At 38.9% G+C, this 19580-nt stretch overlaps 1 protein-coding gene across 2 annotated transcripts in view; it reads left to right on the top strand.

Annotated features, from left to right (window-relative positions):
- Window positions 1-19580, top strand: part of HS3ST5 (heparan sulfate-glucosamine 3-sulfotransferase 5) — a 155253-nt gene that overhangs the window by 47779 nt on the left and 87894 nt on the right. The window contains exon 2 of one of the 2 annotated variants that reach the window (XM_045499331.1): window positions 7874-7982. The gene's annotated coding sequence lies outside the window, so the exon portion shown is untranslated. Of the gene's footprint in view, window positions 1-7873; window positions 7987-19580 lie in introns of both variants that reach the window. The other variant, XM_045499330.1, reaches the window with a different exon arrangement.

Raw genomic sequence — 19580 nt, 5'->3', positions numbered from 1 at the left:
TGTCCTTGAAATTGTTTTCTGCTACCGTCCACATGATGGCCCCAGGAAGCCCAGCAGAGAGCCAAGGGAAACAATTCCACCTGTGCTCCTGGTGTACTATTTCAATATATTTGAATATATTTCAAAGTAAGAAATAAGAACTTACTAAAGAGACAAATACTGCAAGCTGAAGGCTAAAAAATACGGAGAAAGGATCTCTTTTATATATGACGGTCCATAGGTGCCAATGTTATTCTGTAAAACCAGTGACACCTGTGTTAAGTAATTTATGTGGGAATAAAAATTGTTTTATGTAACTTTTGCTGTGGAAGGTAGCATTCCATAAGTTCATCATATTTTTAATCTTGACTTAAGAAAAGAACTGCTATGGCCATTTTAAAAATAAGAGTTCCACTTATCTCTTTGCAAGACCTCCTTCTCTTCCTTCTGTGTCCTTCCCCTCATACCCGCCCTCCCACACCCAACTCCATCCACCCTCCCCGTTAGCCAAAGGCATTTGTGAAATATGGAGGCACTTATGTCGTGCTGTTATTTGGTTGGGGTATTCTTAATAAATGCCTCCTGTATTTAGAGGTGGTTTGAGGAGGTCAGCTAATGCAATTTCACTTTGATTACTTATTTGAATTTTGGATGCAAAGAACCCTGAACCAATTCCCTGAATTTGTCATAATCATAATTTAGTTATCCACAGCTGCTTCATTAGATTTAAGGTCCTTTCAAGAGAATATTGATTATTACAGCTCTCGATTATCTAATAACAATATTCATAAGATGCCCTCTTCTCCAGCTCCATTCTGCCTGACTCACTAATAGGTACTGGTTTCCACCATTCTCCTTTTCCAGGCACAGCATCCCCTGAGAAGTTACCGGCTCATAATGACACAGCGATATAAAGCAAGACCTTCAGTTCTTTCAGAGGTTGTTCATTACTCTCCATAAATCCTTTCTGTCACCTTTCAGTCTACCCTCATGTTTGCCATTAGAATTCTGTATCTTAAACTCAAAACCAAGCATGGCATTCCAGATCTTACCCTTCTTGAGTGACTCCTATTACCCACCTTGGACTTTCTGTGTAGGGAGAAATGTTATGAGAAACCCTTGAGCCAAAATGTGAAACTTGTCATTCCGGCTAGATGAAATAGTAAAATGGGAACATTAATGGTAACTCATGCCAACGCAAGTAAATTAATATATCTTTTAAACTAGTTATATTTAACAACGTGTGTTATCACCAAGAGGAAAAAAAAATATATGTATTGGTCACATAGGAACTTTTCGCTCAAAGAATTCATTAATCTGTTTAACAAAGGGTTTGAGAGCATCTAGAATATTCCAAACACTTGTCTAAGCAGTGGAGACTTAACAGTAAACAAGACTGACATGGAACTTATGGTCTGTTGACGATACTGACAAGTAAGGAGGCAGTGACACCCCTGTATCACAGGGACTCAGATTGGAGAGAAGAGGGTTCTACAGGATCTAGAGAAAGGATGCCGAGAGAGCGAATTGTCAGAAGAATCTTCTGGAGGAAGGTGACATCTAAGCTGAGATTTAAAAGAAGAGAAATTAGCTGAGCTGACTGGGATAGTGATCTAGGCAAAAGAGAATCTGGCCTGTGCAGGGAATTGGAAAAGGCTCTAGAGGAATGAATGTGCAGGCGCAGGGTGGAGTAGAGACAGAAGAGGCTAGAGAGCAGTCGCGCAGGGTCCCAGTCAGAGGGACACAGGATGAAGGGCAGTTTATTGCCTCGAGGTACCCTTGGGTGTCCAACTGAGGTTTTCAGTAGGCAGGGCCTGCATTGGCAAAAAACGAAGGATGATTTGATTTTGAAATTTATGACTTAGTAGGGAACTTATAAGTATAATTCAGAGGTAGTTAAATCTCTTAGGATTCCTTGGCTAGTTTTCTAGAAAATTCTTTGACTTGGTTCCTGTTACATATTTACAATTCACCGAATACTGTTGCCGTAGCTCTTTTCCTCCACACCTCTTAGAGTTCTATGCCTAAAACATTTTGTTGCTGAATTAAATGTTTCCTATTCTAACTACTCATCTTGAATTTCCCCACGTTTTTGCAACCAGAAATTAGTATGTTTAAAAATGCTGTGGTCTGCCATGAAGAAGTACAAAATGGCAAATATAACAGCTTATAGCATCACACCTAGAGTTGATTCTGTGCAAGTTTAATTCCCTGCGCTTGTCAAAAGTTGTTAAAACATTGCTTGCCTTTTTTGAATGTAAAATGTGGGCAGACATGTACTACTATATCAAAAAATGACACTTTGTCAAAGAGGGCTTTCATGGGAGAATGTTCTGAATAAAATGTTTTCTTTTGAAAAGAACCCGACCTGTTTAACATTCCAAAGCAAACACAAAAGAACACATAATGCCTGAACCTACTGCCAGTCACAACTGTCAGTTTCATTTCCCCTTTCATGCTTTATTTTTTTCACATTCCAAAAACGGTTCCTCCAAAGAATTATCAGTTTTATTCCATGATAACCCTGGTTTGAAGTAAAATAAAAGTAGCTTAGACCCTCCTCGAAATGGATTCTTTTCAGACTTCCTAGCACTTCTAATGGCATGAAGATGATATGGTTGGCTATGTCTACCGTTAGACTCTATGTAATTATATGTGAAGCAACAATTCCCTTATCTATTAGGAACACTCGCTGAGGCTAACTGTAGTTCACTGTTTGGCAGATGAAATACAGAATTAAAATCTCACACTCCTTTTCAAGTTTCCCCCCCCCCCCCAGTCATTTTAAAATCTTTTAACCTAGGGAAAGATGGTAGCCAGAAATGAATGGGAAACAGATGGTATTTAAAGGCCTTAGCAAGATTAACCAAGCAGATGCGCCTATACGTTTACCCCTACTCATTTCTCAAATAGTACTTCCCCGTTATGATTGATTGGTGACGGAGCCCCTTCTTTGGATCTTCTGACGATTTCCGCAATTCAGATAACGGGTGATAGTTGGAATGTTAAACTGAAAATCAATAGATAATTGGCTTTGATCACAACCTCGTATCATCTTATCTAAAGAGCAGGGATGGCTGTCTATGTTAACGCACGTCCTTGGCGGAGAAATACACTAAGTCTAGCTCTTGAGTGGGACTATCGTTCATTGTTTAGGATACCAGGGAGAAGGGCTGAAAGAAATAGAAACAGATGGCAGTTGAGGTAATTGAGATACGGTATAGCTTGAAGGCATCCTGAAATGCCACCTAATAGTACTAGCGTGAAAAGAAGAGAAATATTCTGCACAACTTCATTTCACATGTAAGCTGAGCCTGCTCAGAATGAAAATTCCTCAAGGGTGGAAGGAGACGCAAAAGGTTTGAGCTCGTATCAGAGCATGGCAGGAACAGATGCCCCCGCCGGAAGGGTTCATTGGAGAGTAGGAGGTCCAGGTTTTAATAAAATACTGGAAAATTCTGTGTATACTGTTATGAGCAACTGAAGATGCCTTCCTTAGAGCTCTGCGATGGCAAGTCGGGACAGTGAGGTGCAGAGCTACAGAGTGAAGTTTTGCATCCTGCCTTCATCTCTACTGATTACGCTGCCCTTGGCAGTGCCTCGGACTCCCCAAGCCTCACTTTGTTCACCTGTAAAATGGGCCTGATGATACCGCCTCGTGAGGCATTTAAGCTAAGCCAGTGCCGACACGTATTGAGTAACTAATAAACAGTAGCGATATCATCAATGGATTTTGCACAGCTTAGCAGTGTTTCCAGCAATCACACCCCAGAGGAGAATATTCATGGATGTAGTTTTTCACTTCACCAGGAAACCCAGCTCGATAGTTATAGTGGGTGGCTAAAATTCCCTCACATTCTTTGAGCCGGGAAAAACCGTTCTACGTTACCACCTGTTCTCTTGGTTCCTAGGTATATAAATCATGTGGTGTGTTTATACAGAAGTTAAAATCAGAACATTTCCTTGAAAACACTTTCTGGTTACAATATCAGACTGACTCAAGGAAGGTTTTCTTTTTTTTTTTTTTTTACACAGATCGTTAACACACTTTTGAATCATTTGCTAAACACAGTGGTTTCTCCTAAATGTATTTAAGCCAAAAGTCATTTATAAAATTTAGATCCCTTTTTAAGTTAAGACACTCATATCCTCGACTATAGGCTACTATTACCTAAGAGGTGAAAGTGCTTATCATCTGCACAAAGGTAACGCCAATGACCTATCAATCGCGGATTCTCCTACATAGTGGTCATCCTCAATACCCTAATATAACTGGCCCACTAGCAGTTACAACCGAAACCAATCAACGATGCAAACGAATCCCGATTTATCTTAATATTCAATTTGTACAGCACTTTTTGAGCTATCTTATAAATTAATTAATTTCAAAATGGATGAAGCAGTAACACTGAGGTTTAGCTAATTATGTGCGAATTAAATATAAGCATTTAAAATAACCGTTTTAATTAAATACAAGACTCAGGCAACTAATCATTAAAAGTGGAATTGGTAACTTGAGATTTATCATTCTGAAACTGCTTGCACCACATTTCTAATGAATTCTTTCCTCTACTTAAACGAAAGACAAAATGCATCTCCCCAAAGTGGCAGCTAGTAAAAGGTAACCCTTTCTTGAGTCGTTGTCTGTTTGAAATTGAATCCAAGAAAAGAAAAAAAAAATTTTTTACTGTGCTACAGTCTCTTAGATTCAAAACTGTAGTTACTATTTGCTAAACCATTTCCAGCTTGACTTATATTTTAGTCCTATAAACATCTAAGAAAAAACATAATATCTGTAATGGCATTTGTTACTGCAAAAAAATGGATATATTTTGTAAGAAAAAATTGTATCAAAAAATTTTTTAACATTTATTAATTTCTGAGACACAGAGAGAGACAAAGCATGATTGGGGGGTGGAGGGGGAGCAGAGAGAGAAGGAAACACAGAATCCCAAGCAGGTTCCAGGCTCCGAGGTGTCAGTACAGAGTCCGATGTGGGACTCGAACCCACAAACTGTGAGATCATGAGCTGAAGTCGGACGCTTAACCGACAGAGCCACCCAGGCGCTGCAGAAAAAAGTTATACTTTTAACAGAGGAGGCTCTGAGGAAGAAAAATCTGAATAATTTGTGATTTAATTTTTTTAATGAAAATAATAATGTATTACAATTCAAGAATAATGAGAAATAATGCTTTAAAAAGTTTCATTTTATATATAGTAGCTATATACTCCAAACTTTATATTTGTAAGAACATAAAAATATCTTGCTATGTTCAAATTTGTCTATAGTAATTTGTATATGTTTAAAGAAAAAAACAGCGGCTACTTTTTAATGGCGCAACGTCACTGTCACTTAGCATAAACCCTGACACATGGTAGATCTTAATAAACATTTTTAGATTGTGTAAATATATTGATACATTTTACAAAATACCTTTGAAAAATATCTTAATAAACATTTTTAGATTGTGTAAATATATTGATACATTTTACAAAATACCTTTGAAAAATATCTTAATAAACATTTTTAGATTGTGTAAATATATTGATACATTTTACAAAATACCTTTGAAAAATATCTTAATAAACATTTTTAGATTGTGTAAATATATTGATACATTTTACAAAATACCTTTGAAAAGGTTTTCTTTTGAAAACTATTTATCGTTATATCATGCCTCCTACGTACTCCAAATAGCAGATAAAGATGAAACGCATCGACTTAACCTTCTGAGGGCGGTATGCTTTTCTGATGTCCTGCGATCAATTGCTTTTCTGTATTCTGGAATTAGTATAGACATTGAGAATCTGAAAGAGAGCAATGCCTCTGCTGGCTGAGAAGGAGTGATTTAAAGGCAAGTTGGCTTGTTTTGTTCCTTGTGCTTAAACACCTGCAATTACTGATTGTCCCATTTTTCTTCTGTTGCAAAAACTGAGCTAATTGAAGGCACCACCCTTAGGGGATGAGTTCTGCAGTGTAACGAATGTTGAGTGCCCTCTTGAGTTTAGCATTTTAATTATTCATAATTACAGTGATTTCTGTTTATTTGAGAACTTTGGAGATAATTCTAGTTTCTGTGGTGGAGGCTTTGTTTTGTTTTGTCTTCTGTTGAGGTCAGCAGGCCTGTGAGCATGTGAGAAGTTCTCAGAAGCAACGGAATCCAGTTTTCTGGCTAATAAGTGGACACTATTGATGTGTGCCATGTTCTGAAATAACCGAATGTACTTTTTTCTACCAGCTCTCTGGTTTCTCTAGGACTGTTTGGCTGATAATGGGATTGTGAGGTGAAGAGCGAGCAAGGATTCTAGCAGAAGAACTAGAAAAAATATGTATGAAAGTGTGTTAATCAGAGAAGAGAATACGAGAGATTCGGTAGCTGGCTATTAGCCAAATGTATACAATTTTAAGGTCTTTTCTTTTTCTTTTCTTTTTTTTTTTCAACGTTTATTTATTTTGGGGACAGAGAGAGACAGAGCATGAACGGGGGAGGGGCAGAGAGAGAGAGAGACACAGAATCGGAAACAGGCTCCAGGCCCTGAGCCATCAGCCCAGAGCCCGACGCGGGGCTCGAACTCACGGACCGCGAGATCGTGACCTGGCTGAAGTCGGACGCCCAACCGACTGCGCCACCCAGGCGCCCCTTCTTTTTCTTTTTTTTTTTAATTTTTTTTTTTTTTTTCAACCTTTATTTATTTTTGGGACAGAGAGAGACAGAGCATGAACGGGGGAGGGGCAGAGAGAGAGGGAGACACAGAATCGGAAACAGGCTCCAGGCTCTGAGCCATCAGCCCAGAGCCTGACGTGGGGCTCAAACTCACGGACCGCGAGATCGTGACCTGGCTGAAGTTGGACGCTTAACCGACTGCACCACCCAGGTGCCCCTTTTTTTTTTTTTTTTTTAATTTTTTTTTTTTCTTTTCTTTTTCTTGAAAAAGCGTGTGTGTGTGTGTGTGTGTGTGTTGCACCCTAAATACATTTGCATACAAGGGACCCAGGTAAAGATGAATATTCTAGCCATTTTGGACAACACTAATCTTCATGTCTACTATTTGCAAATAAACATTAGTAAGAATGATGTACTGGGACTGGGCTCCTACAATCTCTTTAGATGTTATATACACTCTTATAATAGCCTGGAAAAACAAGGAAATATTACTTTAACAAAAAGAGTTTGGCACTGACAACCTGTTTTCATTGCAGTCTGTTTCGTTTTCTCATCTTTCTTCTTCTTCTTCTTCTTCTACTATTACTACTACTACTTCTTTTAATCTCTTAAATACAGCACTTTAGTTCTAGAGCCAAGCATGTACTCTGCAGCTAGAGAATTACTCAGGTCGCCTGGTATTCTCTATTCAACTTAGGAGGAAGCAGCAATCGCTTAATATCTTCAAGTAGCTGCAAAGGTGAAAGTGATCGATATGGATAATCATCATATTGGTGGTAAAAGGCAGTCTGGAGATACACCATGGGTAGCAGTCTTAAGAAGCGTACGCTGAACCTCTCTCGCCTAAAAAACCTCAGCAGCCAGATCAGAAGCAAGGTTCTGCTGCAGGAACATTATCTGAAAAGGCATGTTGGGTAGCCCCCAGTTTGTGAGACCATCTCTAATCAAAGGGAATTAACAATGACCTCTCCCAGGGTTAGGCTCAAATATGAGCCCTGCAGCTGTTCATCAGCAAATTGTTTCATAAAGGAACCGAAGGTATCATTTTTAAAAAAGAAGGAAAGAAATGGTCTGATCATCCAAACTACACCTCTTCTTCTTCTTACCACAACACATTTTTAACCACAGCTACTAAGGAGCAGAAATTAAACAAACAAACAAACAAACAAACACTACGACAAAATAAAAGACTAACTGGGAAATCACTCGTCTGTGTCTCCACCCCCAGGTGCCATCAAGCAGGGAACAAGCCAAAAGGACAGACAGTAGGTGAGAAGACACCATGGAATGTCCACCAACCAGATAAGCATCGCTGGATCATTGAGAAGTGTCTGAATGTAGGTATGTGCGCTGAAGACTTCTGTGCTCTCCGTTCTCGAACTTTCCGTACCCCTACCCCGTGTGTTATCCATCTGCCATCTCCTCAGCCTTTTGAAAGCACTCCTTGGAGTGACACCACGCATGTGCACCCAGACACCCTTGGTGGCTCTCCCACAGGAGATCCTCCCTCCTCTCCCGGCTTTTCAAACGTTCTACAAAATGACTTTAAACTGCCTCCTGTTCCCCAGTTTCAGAATTCCTGTAGAGAAACCTTCCCCACTGACACCGAGCCTTATTGCCCAACACAGAAAGCCTTCTGATTATCTGAAAAACCTTCCCCAAATCCTCCTTGCTGGTTTCAGTTCTGATTTTCCTCCAAGACCTAAGTCAACCTTCACCTCCATTACAAAATTGTGCTGATTTTCCATCCCAATTATGTCCTTCCTTCCAAACTGCCATAGAACTTGGGGTTATACCCCCTCTCTGACATTTGACAGCTTGTACCGTGTATTACTTTGTCTCTCCTAATGCGTGTGCCCTGTGTCCTCAGTGTGCCTATTTACTTCTGGAAAGGTGGGAACTGTTGTATTTTTTTTTTTTTTTACCAGAATCCAGGGTGAGGAGAAGTGGGCATGTCATGAGCTGCCATGACAAAGGGACAAAGCGAGATGGTTAAGAACACAGACTCTGGAACTAGACTGCCAGAGTTTGAGTTTGAGTTCCTGCTCAGCCAGCTAGTAACTGACCATGGCAAGGGTTCTGTTTTTTAAATATTTATTTCTGAGAGAGAGAGAGAGAGAGAGTAAGTGGGGGAGAGGCAGAGAGAGAGGGAAAGAGAGGATCCAAAGCAGGCTCCGTGTTGACAGCAGAGAGCCCGATACGGGGCTCAAACTCAAGAACCATGAGATCATGACCGGAGTAGAAGTCAGATGCTTAACTGACTGAGCCACCCAGGCACCCCAGCCATGGCAAGGTTTCTGTGCCTTAATTTCCTTATCTCTAGAATGGGTATGATAATATATCCATCCCCTTGAGTTATGGTAAAGCTTAAATCAGCAAAAGCAAAAGTGCTTAGAATAGTGTAATCCATATTGAATCACACTCAAAAACTGTTAACCTGTGTATTACTGTGTATACATGGAATAGTCCATCTCAATTAATTTTTTCAATAATGTTATAATAGCACATCATTCCCATTCTAAAAAGAGGAAATCCATGGCCCTGAGACGTCAGGCCGTTGCCTAAAATCACAAGAAGAGGGAGAATGACAACCAATATGTCTGACCTTAAATCCTGGGCTATTTCACACATTGCACGTTGGCTCACACCCTAGTTACTGCTGCTAAAAATGAAATGTAGAGTTTAAACCAAATTATACTGAGATTTCACTAGACGTGACCTTGAAAGATCTTCTCAACGTGAAAAGTTTTAGTTGACTGTAAATAGTTTTCTTATGGGCTAATCCAAATGCGGTGGGATTGCCTTTTTTTTTTTTTTTTTTTTTTTTTTTGTCTGTTTAGTTTGACTTAGAGGCTAAAATTCAGCTCAGCAAGTATTTCTGTTCCCAGGCACTGCAGGAGAAGGGTAGAGAAAATACCAAATGGGTAGTTTTGCCACAGGGTTTTTAACCTATGTGACTTGAGTCATAGAAACAAAGTGGAAACACCTCGCACGTTTGTAAAACTTACATTCCTAGGTCCCCTTGAGATTGGTTCTTCCACATTTCCTTCCTCGCCCCCTGTCATAATATGGTCTGGATACAGTACCACTCTCTACAAAAATAACACTTTGGGGTTTGGCAGAACGTGCCATTCAAGAGGAAAGTATAAAAAGTAGAAGTTTTCAAATCATTTTATTCTATTTGAAGTTATTTGGGAGAATTCTCAAGAAGTCCCGTTAAACTTGGCAGACCAGCCCCTCTTGGAATATCTTTATTTTCTAGGAAATCATCAAGTCTGGTTCGTGTCGCTGCCAACATTGGCTTCAGCCAGTCCGTTTGTGCATCTGTAGCACTTAGTACTGAGCTGGGATATAGTAGATGATGGATAAATCCTTGGTTCAATGCAATGTTGTTACTGATACGCTAAATATACTCTGCTCTCCCGGCCCACCACTGAATTACAGAATAACTTCAGAGATCCTCTGTATACCTGAAGGAACTACCTTTAGGTGAAGACTTCCCAAGAGATGGGATTGGAAGGACTAACGTTTTTGAACATACTTACCTTATTCTAAGTTCTTTAATTCACATAAACCATTTCATTTCATCATCAAAGTAACCCTGCGAAATAGGTATTATTATCCTGCACTTACCGACAAGGAAGCTAAACTTCAGGGTTTAACCGATATATTTAAAAACCTTGACACAAGGGCCCCTGGGTGTCTCAGTCCATGAAGCGTGCCTGACTCTTGATCTTGGCCGAGGTCACGATCTCACAGTTCGTGGGTTCGAGCCCTGCATCGGGCTCTGCCCTTGACAGCACAGAGCCTGCCTGGGATTCTCTCTCGCCCTCTCTCTCTCTGCCCCTCCTCTGCTCGCACCCATGCTCACTTGCTCTCTCTCTCCCTCTCTCTGTCAAAATAAATAAATAAACTTAAAAAAATGAAAAAGTAAAAATCACACAACTGGTGAAAAAGCATTTCTATCACAAGTCTAATCCAGAGACCAGCAAAGGACGAGGCAGTTAACGGGGAAGAATTGAGCCTCCATTCAGTCAGGAAGGAGGAACTCTGTCAAAACAAGTGACTCAGGCACGTCCGATAATCTCCTCATGCCTTGGTTTTCTCATCTCATGTGATGTTATTACGAGGATCAAAATATTTTAAAATTTATTTATTTATCTTGTACACGTTTATTCATTTTTGAGAGACAGAGGGAGACAGAGTATGAACGGGGGAGGGTCAGAGAGAGGGAGACACAGAATCCGAAGCAGGCTCCAGGCTCTGAGCTGTCAGCACAGAGCCCAACACTGGGCTCGCACCCGTGAACCGTGAGATCGTGACTTGAGGCCGAAGTCAGACACTTAACCCACTGAGCCACCCAGGTGCCCCTGAAGATCAAAAGGTTTTATTTGTGAAATAGCTTTGGAATTATCATTGATGCTATAAACATTAAGTTATAGTTAATGGGTTTGGAAAAAATAAACACTGAAACAGTTTAGAAGCCCCCAAAGGGTTTGATACCCCTAGCAGGTAATAGAAGGGAGGGAGAGTCAATGAAAGACAGCAAAGGCCAAAACCAAGCAAATGCCATGCCTGTGTGTGATTTTGGAAGCAGATCTAACAGATATCGATCCAATGCTGTGCAGGCATCAGTTATTAAATGGCAGTTACTCATAAGTATGTTACATCATGTTTTAAAATGTAGATATAATGGCCATAATCACTAAAGTCAAGGACTGGATTTAGGATAAAACAGTGTAAATGAGGACTGTGCCTATGGAGCTTATACCTTGTACAAGGAATAATTGTGTGGCAAGCTACTCATTGGAAGGATCAAGAGTAATGCTGTCCTTAAACACATGGTTCTAAAAGTATGTGTGTACCTAGGGGCCTTAATAGGCACCAGCCTGCTGCTTCTTGAAACAACCTCTTCAAACGTTTTCCATAGGAATTAATGGCACCTTCAAGTTGCGCCTGATGTCTGGTTTCGACCTTGTAAACGTTAAGGGAAGTAAATGTATTGGATGAGTTTTAAGCATGTGCTTCAGTTAAGCTACTATGCTAGTAAAAACAACCCTGTCTTATAAACTGTAAGGTGCTTTCCATTCTTTAGCATTTAATTGCATTCCAACTGAGCTAATAAGTCATTAACCTCAGCATCTGACCTAATCCATGTATTTAGATGTACAAAAATTGGCCATATTTGTCCTTTTCTTTTTTTAAAAAGATTTTATTTTTAAGTAATCTCCACATGCAACATGGGGCTCAAACTCACAATCCTGAGATTAAGTTGCATGCTCCATTGACTGAGCCAGCCAGGCGCCTCACTGTCTTTTCATTTGTTTACATGATAAGTTCCAGAAACCACCTACCAGATTTTTTTTTTTAATTGTATTTTAACCTGAAGGACAGCAGCAACCTTGCTGATACTTTAAACAATATTCAAGAAGTCAAAGAGAAAGTAAGAAACCACTTTTAGGGGCACCTGGGTGGCTCAGTCAGTTAAGCGTCAGACTCTTGATTTTGGCTCAGGTCATGATCTCACAGTGAGATCATGTGAGATTGTGAGATTGTGAGATTGAGCCCTGCATCGGGCTCTGCACCAACAGTGAGGAGCCTGTTTGGGATTCTCTGTCTCCCTCTCTCTCTGCGTGCCCCACCCCTCACTCATGCTTGCTTGCTCTCTCTCAAATAAACATTTAAAAAAATAAGTAGTCTTAAAAAAAAAAAAAAGAAAGAAAGAAAAGAAACCACTCTGTAAGTGTGCTTATTAAAGCCTGCCTAGAGGAGGCCTCTACTGCTGAGATTGAGAATCTGTGATCAATTGCTTAATTTCATCTGACTAATTTCAACTGTCAACTATTTCTAAAGATGTAGACCTAGGCCAATAACACATTTAACTTTACTTTTTAAGTAGCTTTCTTAATATTTGTAGTTTCTCATTATTGTTTATTATTAAACGCCTTGATGGTAGAATGGATTGCCGGAATAATGATTGGAGTAATACAGCAATGAGTGGCTAAATGGGGGAATATTTTGAGAGCATAGTCCTAAGTTGTAAAGGTATTTTGTAAACTCTAAGTCACTACACAAATATTATTTATAAGAATAATTTTTATAATACTAAATTATGTTTTTCTGCAAAGCACTGAAATATAAGGAGGAAAATTTTCCTACTACTTTTACTTAAAAAATATTCACGAACATGGGTTCTTTAATACAGAACAGAATAGTACCTGAGAGAAGATTCATAAAAATTATAATACCTGCTGTTACAGAGTACTTGTTTTAGGCTAGACATTTTTCAATAGATCGGTTTTTTGTTGTTGTTTTTTTTTTAATTTTTTTTTCAACGTTTTTATTTATTTTTGGGACAGAGAGAGACAGAGCATGAACGGGGGAAGGGCAGAGAGAGAGGGAGACACAGAATCGGAAACAGGCTCCAGGCTCTGAGCCATCAGCCCAGAGCCCGACGCGGGGCTCGAACTCCCGGACCGCGAGATCGTGACCTGGCTGAAGTCGGACGCTTAACCGACTGCGCCACCCAGGCGCCCCTCAATAGATCGTTTTTAGTCTTCAAAATGTCCCTGCAAGGTTTTGTTTTCTTCATAGATCCTGTTACACGATTGGGGCTCAGATTCATTAATAAACAGATTAGTAAACTAGTAAATGGTAGTGCCATTAAACCCAGATGTTTTAGACTCCTATGCTCATGCTTTTTAGCTATTAGGGAAGCCATTTTTCTCCATAAACAATAGAAGGAAGGAGTGAAAAAGAAAAAAAGTCGTAAAACAAAAACAATAATAGTAGCTACCATTTATTAATGTGCCACGTACTGAGGTAGGTGCCACAGGGTGCCCTTTAATTCATGAACCTAATTAACAGCTCCAAAGGGGTTCATTCATCTCCGGTTTTTGAAGTAAACTGGATATTAATATTTTCACTTGCCTTGTGAGAACTTTAAAGTTCAAAGACATTGAGTTACTGACCCAGGATGGCACACCCAGCAAGTGGCAGGACCATCCTGATGATTTCCAAAATCCGTATTCTTTCTGCAGAATATTACAAGCTAAAGTATATTTCTGATTCATAAAATAAAGACTCTGGACTGCTTGCTGCATGCTTATCTTTTTTTTTTTTTTTCTCTGAGTTTATTCTTAGACTGATTTTAGTTTTGTGTAGAAATTACTGAGCTTTCGGTTTGTAAGGAGCTTTCAGAAAATTATTATTAATTCTGTGAATATGCACTGCTTTGTGTTTATCATAATGGTGCCCAAGTTTACACTGAAGTCAGATTTCAACATTATAAATCTCATGTGCTCAGCTTATATTTCATAATCCAGAATTTCGCTAAGAACTTAAAAATTAAAACAGATTTATTAGGTTCGGGAAAACTGCCTCGCATGCATAAATTACTGCTCTGGAATACCACAAGTTACAAACACAACTGAATAGCTTTCATCCTAATCTTGCAAGAAGCCTAGAGCAGCATTTTTGCGTTCATTCATTAAACAAGTATCTACTGATTGCTAACTATTTTCATAAACTCCGTGCTAGGGAGATTGGCAGATAATAAGAACACAAACACCCCTACCCTTAAAGAGCTTTACAAATTAATTAGGGAGAAAAGACGTGGAAACCGTTAAACAATGAAAACTGAAGTTCAGCCATATTACAACAGTGAAATAAATCATTTTAATACAAAAAAAAAGAAAGACCGTTCCAGTTTCATGACTAGAGGTGCTAACTATGGCTTGAAGTAGTGAAAAAGGCCTCACAGATGGAAGGCGACGGGCTAGGCAGAGAGGATGGATGGTACCCACCAGGCAGGCCCTATGGTGAAAGTAACCAAGCATCAGATGCATTTATTATCCTGCAGGCTTGTGCAGGAGAACTGGAAAAGACAAGATTAGAAAAGCAGGTGAGGCCGGAGAGGCCAAAGCTTTGATTCTAGATAAAGACTGGCCTCTGGCCCCCAGGGGATGGGGACTCATTGACAATTTTGAGCAGAGGAATGACATAATTAAAATAGTGCTTTAAAAAAGATTCATTTGGCAGGGGTAGGCAGGATGGATTGGTAGAAAGAGAACAGGAGCAGAGAAACTACTGCAATAACTCAGTTCTAAGGTGATGAGGTTCTAGACAGAAGTGACGGTGGGGTAGAAGGAAAGAATAAATGCAAGAGATAGTGCAAAGGAAGGCACGACAGAGGTGATGACCAGATGCGGGAGACAGACACAAAACTTACTAACTTCACATTCTGTTTGGGAACTTGTATAGTTTGCAAAGTGTATAGAGTTCATTGACATTATGCATAGTATTCATGGTCTCAGATGCCATTGGATTCCAGGAACATCTTGCTTTTATTTACTGTAGCATTTCTTTTAGCAAACCTACAGTGAAGTCCTGATTTCCACGAGATAATAAATACTATTATGAAAATGCCTGGGAGAATAATTGTAGCTCTATGTTGAAGTAAGAAGATGGAAGCATAATTAGATGAGTAATGAAAATTCAGCCAGTGATGTTTAATATGCCCCCAAAATTCCAGTTTCCTTGTTCAGCTGCTGTTATATTTTTTTACCGCGTTGACTTGTAAAAGCTGTTAATTGATTGTCTAGAGTGCATTATTTTCATAAATGTATTGATACGATTCTCCAGTAGTTTGGTGTTTATTTAGTACCTTCCTGCCAGGATTAATTCCAGTGTCTTCAAAATGTCCTTCTTTAACAGTTTTACTTTACAAATGGAAAAACTGAGCCACAGAGAAAGTGAATTGATGATTTATCCCAGGTAGCAGGAGAACTCAAGAATCTATCTTTCTGTGGGTCCAGAGTGGGCTACAGAGATAAAATAAAACCAGAAAGCCATCAGTACTCTTTGTAGTTATTTAGATTTAAGGAAATACCCAGTGCCGGGCAAATGTAACCTTCTTACCTAGAACACACACACACACGCACACGCACGCACACACACACACACACACACACACACACACTCCATTGCGTTACGATGATATATAATAGTTCAAAAAGCAAGTGCCATTTTAATATTACTTAGATGCTGTTTTTAATGCCTCAAGTAAACCATATCGTAGCTTCTAATATTAATTCATTCCCCACTTAGAATTGTTAAAAATATTTATGATCTGGTATAGAGCAAAGCATATTGTTATCCATTTTCTTCAGCTTTGATATAAAAGCATTCTTCAGCTGTCTTCTAGGGACGAATGTCGTCAGAGTTTGATGGTAATTTATGTTGTCAGTCCATTAAGTTGATTTTATGGCAGCCAACACAACTATTGTCCATTTATGAGAAACCCGAGGACCACTCCGGGTCTCCACGAAGGCCGTTTGATACCTGCCCTCTCATATGGCTGACCTTGAGGGGAGTTGAGTTTGGTAATTTATGGCAAACCCCATCTAGGAAGACCTATTTGCAAGATTCACTGTCATTTAGTGCTAAATGATCATTGCTGAGTCCAGAGACAATCTGAGCTCCTGACAGAGCAATCCCATAAAAAATATTGCCTACCCACCCAGGTGTCCTTTCCAATTATCTGGAGTAGAAATTAATACTTTTAAAAGCTGCTAGTTTTTGAAAGGTTATTACAATTTATTCCAGCGGTTTCTTTTGCACATTATGATGAATTAGTTTATTACGCCATTATTTTCCATGTCAGCTTTTTAGAAGATTGAACCATAATGTTGAAACATTAGTGTGAATGGCAAACATACTATTTTACAGCTGAGTAATATATTTCTTTGAGAAAAAATGTGCTCAGTTTTTAATAACAGGTAATTTTATGTTTATGCTCCCTAATGCTGTTGTCAGGTATTATTTATTTCTGTTTGGTAAGAACTGGAGAACTTTCTTTTAAAATGTTAATGGGGGTTTGGACAGATTTTAGAGTCATAGTAAGAATATATTACTTAAAAGTAGAAAATATAAATTGTAAGTGTTTTTTCCTGAAAGCTAATATTTTCTAAGGTTTTCTTGACACCAATTTAATATATGATTACTTCCAGGGAGAGTGATACTACTCTCCATTTTTTCTCTAAAATGTAGTTGGTGGGAGGATACTTTTTTGTTCATTTTTCCAAGGTCTTCATGACTTTCAAGTTTTTTTTTAATAAAGTATCTTTCTCTTATAAATGACTTAAGATAAATGATTTATGAAGCTATAAATCATTCAATGATGTTCTATCATTTACAGGTGTCTTATAAATAATATTAAAACAGCACTGTTATATAATAATTAGCACTATGATATTTTTTTCAGTCATTATTCTCTATTATATGCTTGCTAAAATAGCAAAGAAGTATAGTTCATTTCCTGTTTACCAGGTATTTAAAAAATACCCATTGTATCTCTATGTGACAAAGATTGAGGAGAAGTATCTAACGAGTGCACGGTGTGCTATATTTTTATTCTTAAAGCAAATATTTTTCAAATGCTTATTATTTGCCAGGCATTACACAACTGTGTGTAGTTGGGACAAAGCCAGAGCAGCATTTTAGACATTCAGTCTTTTTTATTTCTATTACAATTATTTTTATCCCTACAGTTTTTAAAAAATACAACTCCACAAAAATTCTGAATCTTGAGTAAACTGAACATCTAAGCAAATTCAGTAACAACTTGGAAGTTTTACATTTGCTACCTCCAATCCAACAAATGTTTGCCAAAGGAAATACTGGTTTTTGTTTTCTCATCAAACACATTTGTTTCTTTAGCAAACGTTTTCAATATTGAAGTATTTATTTGTGTTGACACGACTGAAGCAAATGTTAGTTTTAGCAGAATTAAGATTCACAACATTCGTGAGTTCTTCCCTGAGAACTTGTGCCTGAGAATTTCTTCATAATGGAGGAGATAGGTAAAAGAGAGCGCCAGCTTTCTTCTCTTTGGGGGGAAGGGATGTGATTTTTGTTGAAGTATAACATGTATACAGAAAATGATGCACAAATAATAAGTATACAGCTCAATGGATTGGCCCAGAATGAGCATTCCTGTGCAATCAGCACTCAAAGCGAGAGGCAGAAATCACCAGCATTTCAACAAACACCGCTGTGTCCTCTAAGTAACCATTCTTCTTACTTCTGACATCAGAGATTAGGTTAGACTGTTTTTTGAAATTTGCGTCAATAAAAATCATGATAAAATGATAACTTCTTTTGCTCCTCATAATTTTGTGATTCATCCACATGGTTGTATGTAGTTGTACCTTGGTTTCATCACTGCATGGTATATTCCATTGCTTAAATATACCGTATTTTATTTGCCCAGTCTACTATTGATGATCATTGGATCGATGGCAGTTGGGGGTATTACAAAAAAAAAAAATGCTTATCATATATATCATTTGGTGACAAATAAAAGCACTTCTATTGGGTATATTTCTAGGGGTAGAGGAGCTGGGTCTCAGGATGGGTATAGGTTCAGCTTTCATAGATACTGCTGACCACTTTTCCCGAGTCCTGGGAATCTCTTATGCTTACTAGTTATTTTCCTTTAGACCTTAAACTTAAAAATAATTGTAGAGAATTGGAGTAAATAATGTCTAGGTTTGTATCAGGCCTAAAATACTGTAATTCAGTACTTGTTTACAGAGGAGAGCTTTGGCATTGATTTTAACAAAAAGCAGATAATGAGAATCTGCTATTTGGTTTTCCATTATATTTCTCCATTTGCATTTGCATCTGGATTTGACTGTTAATGAACCTGAGCATTCACATTTTATGCTAAATAATGAAATTACAGTATCTGGTGCAGAAAAGCTGGAAAGTTTTCTGGTGTGCCCAATCATATTTTTCCATGTAATATAGAATATCTCTTGCCAGGCTGATGGTAATGACTAGCCAAATGCAAAACAGTACCTCTCTTCAACGTCCCTGGTTATTTTCACTGAAGTAAGGAGCGCACGGGTTGTGTGGATGCATCCCTTGTGGTATTTCACACAAAACAAGTATTCAGTACATTTTGTTGAACCCATTTGTCTATTTTGTTGGATGGGTTTTTTTTAGTGGGGGGGGGGGGAGTGGACATTGGGGGTTTCATATAATCTTGGCTCTGACAACTGACTCTGGCCAAATTGCTTATCTCTCTTTGCCTTATTTTCTTCATCTGTAACGTGAAGAAGATAATAGTTCCTGCCTCACAGATCACTGTGTGAACAAAATGACTGCACACGTGAAGCACTTTTCACAGTGCCCGTCCACAGTAGATAACCCAGGAACTATTGGGTATTGTTGTTGTTTTAATTTTAAGATGGGTATCCTTCCAACTTCTGTCTAAAGATAGTAACGTTTCTGTTGTTCATACTTTCTGATAGGCAGACATGCTCAAAAATCAATTAAACTTGACAACTGGATTTTATTCCCTCTTTTATTAATGTTTCCACAAATGTGTTTGAGTACCTACTATGTGTTATGTACTACACAAGACAGGTCAGACACCGCCCCTGGGCACACAAAGCTGACGTGGCTTGCGAGTCCTCAGGCAGTTAAAGGGCAGTAGGACAAGGCATGACGGGGAGGTTCACACAGTAGAGATTGCGCAGCAGGGCACTTCAATCCGTGAAGGCAGCCTGGAGGAAGTGACGCTGCACTGATAGCTGACGGAGGCACAGGAGCTGACCAGGTGAGGGAAGAGTAATAAATATACGGGGACAAGAGCATACCAGGCAGAGGACTGAAAGATTTTCAGAAAGACTGAACTCATAAGACTACGTATGGGGAAAAGGAAAGGAAAAGTGTCAGGAAGAAAGAGGGACGGCTAACAAGGCAAGAGGGACCAGCCCATTAAGGCCATATGAACCGGTCTGGACTTTGGACATTATCCTGAAGGTAATGAGAAGCTATTGAGGTTTTGAGTGTCCTATCAGATTTTCGATTTGAGTATCAAGATCAGATTTGTATATTAGAAAGACCAGTGTTGGTGCACAGTGAAG

The sequence above is a fragment of the Leopardus geoffroyi genome, chromosome B2 (genome assembly GCF_018350155.1).
Source record: "Leopardus geoffroyi isolate Oge1 chromosome B2, O.geoffroyi_Oge1_pat1.0, whole genome shotgun sequence".
Lineage (NCBI taxonomy): Eukaryota > Metazoa > Chordata > Mammalia > Carnivora > Felidae > Leopardus > Leopardus geoffroyi.
This window is presented reverse-complemented; position numbering and strand designations above follow the sequence as displayed.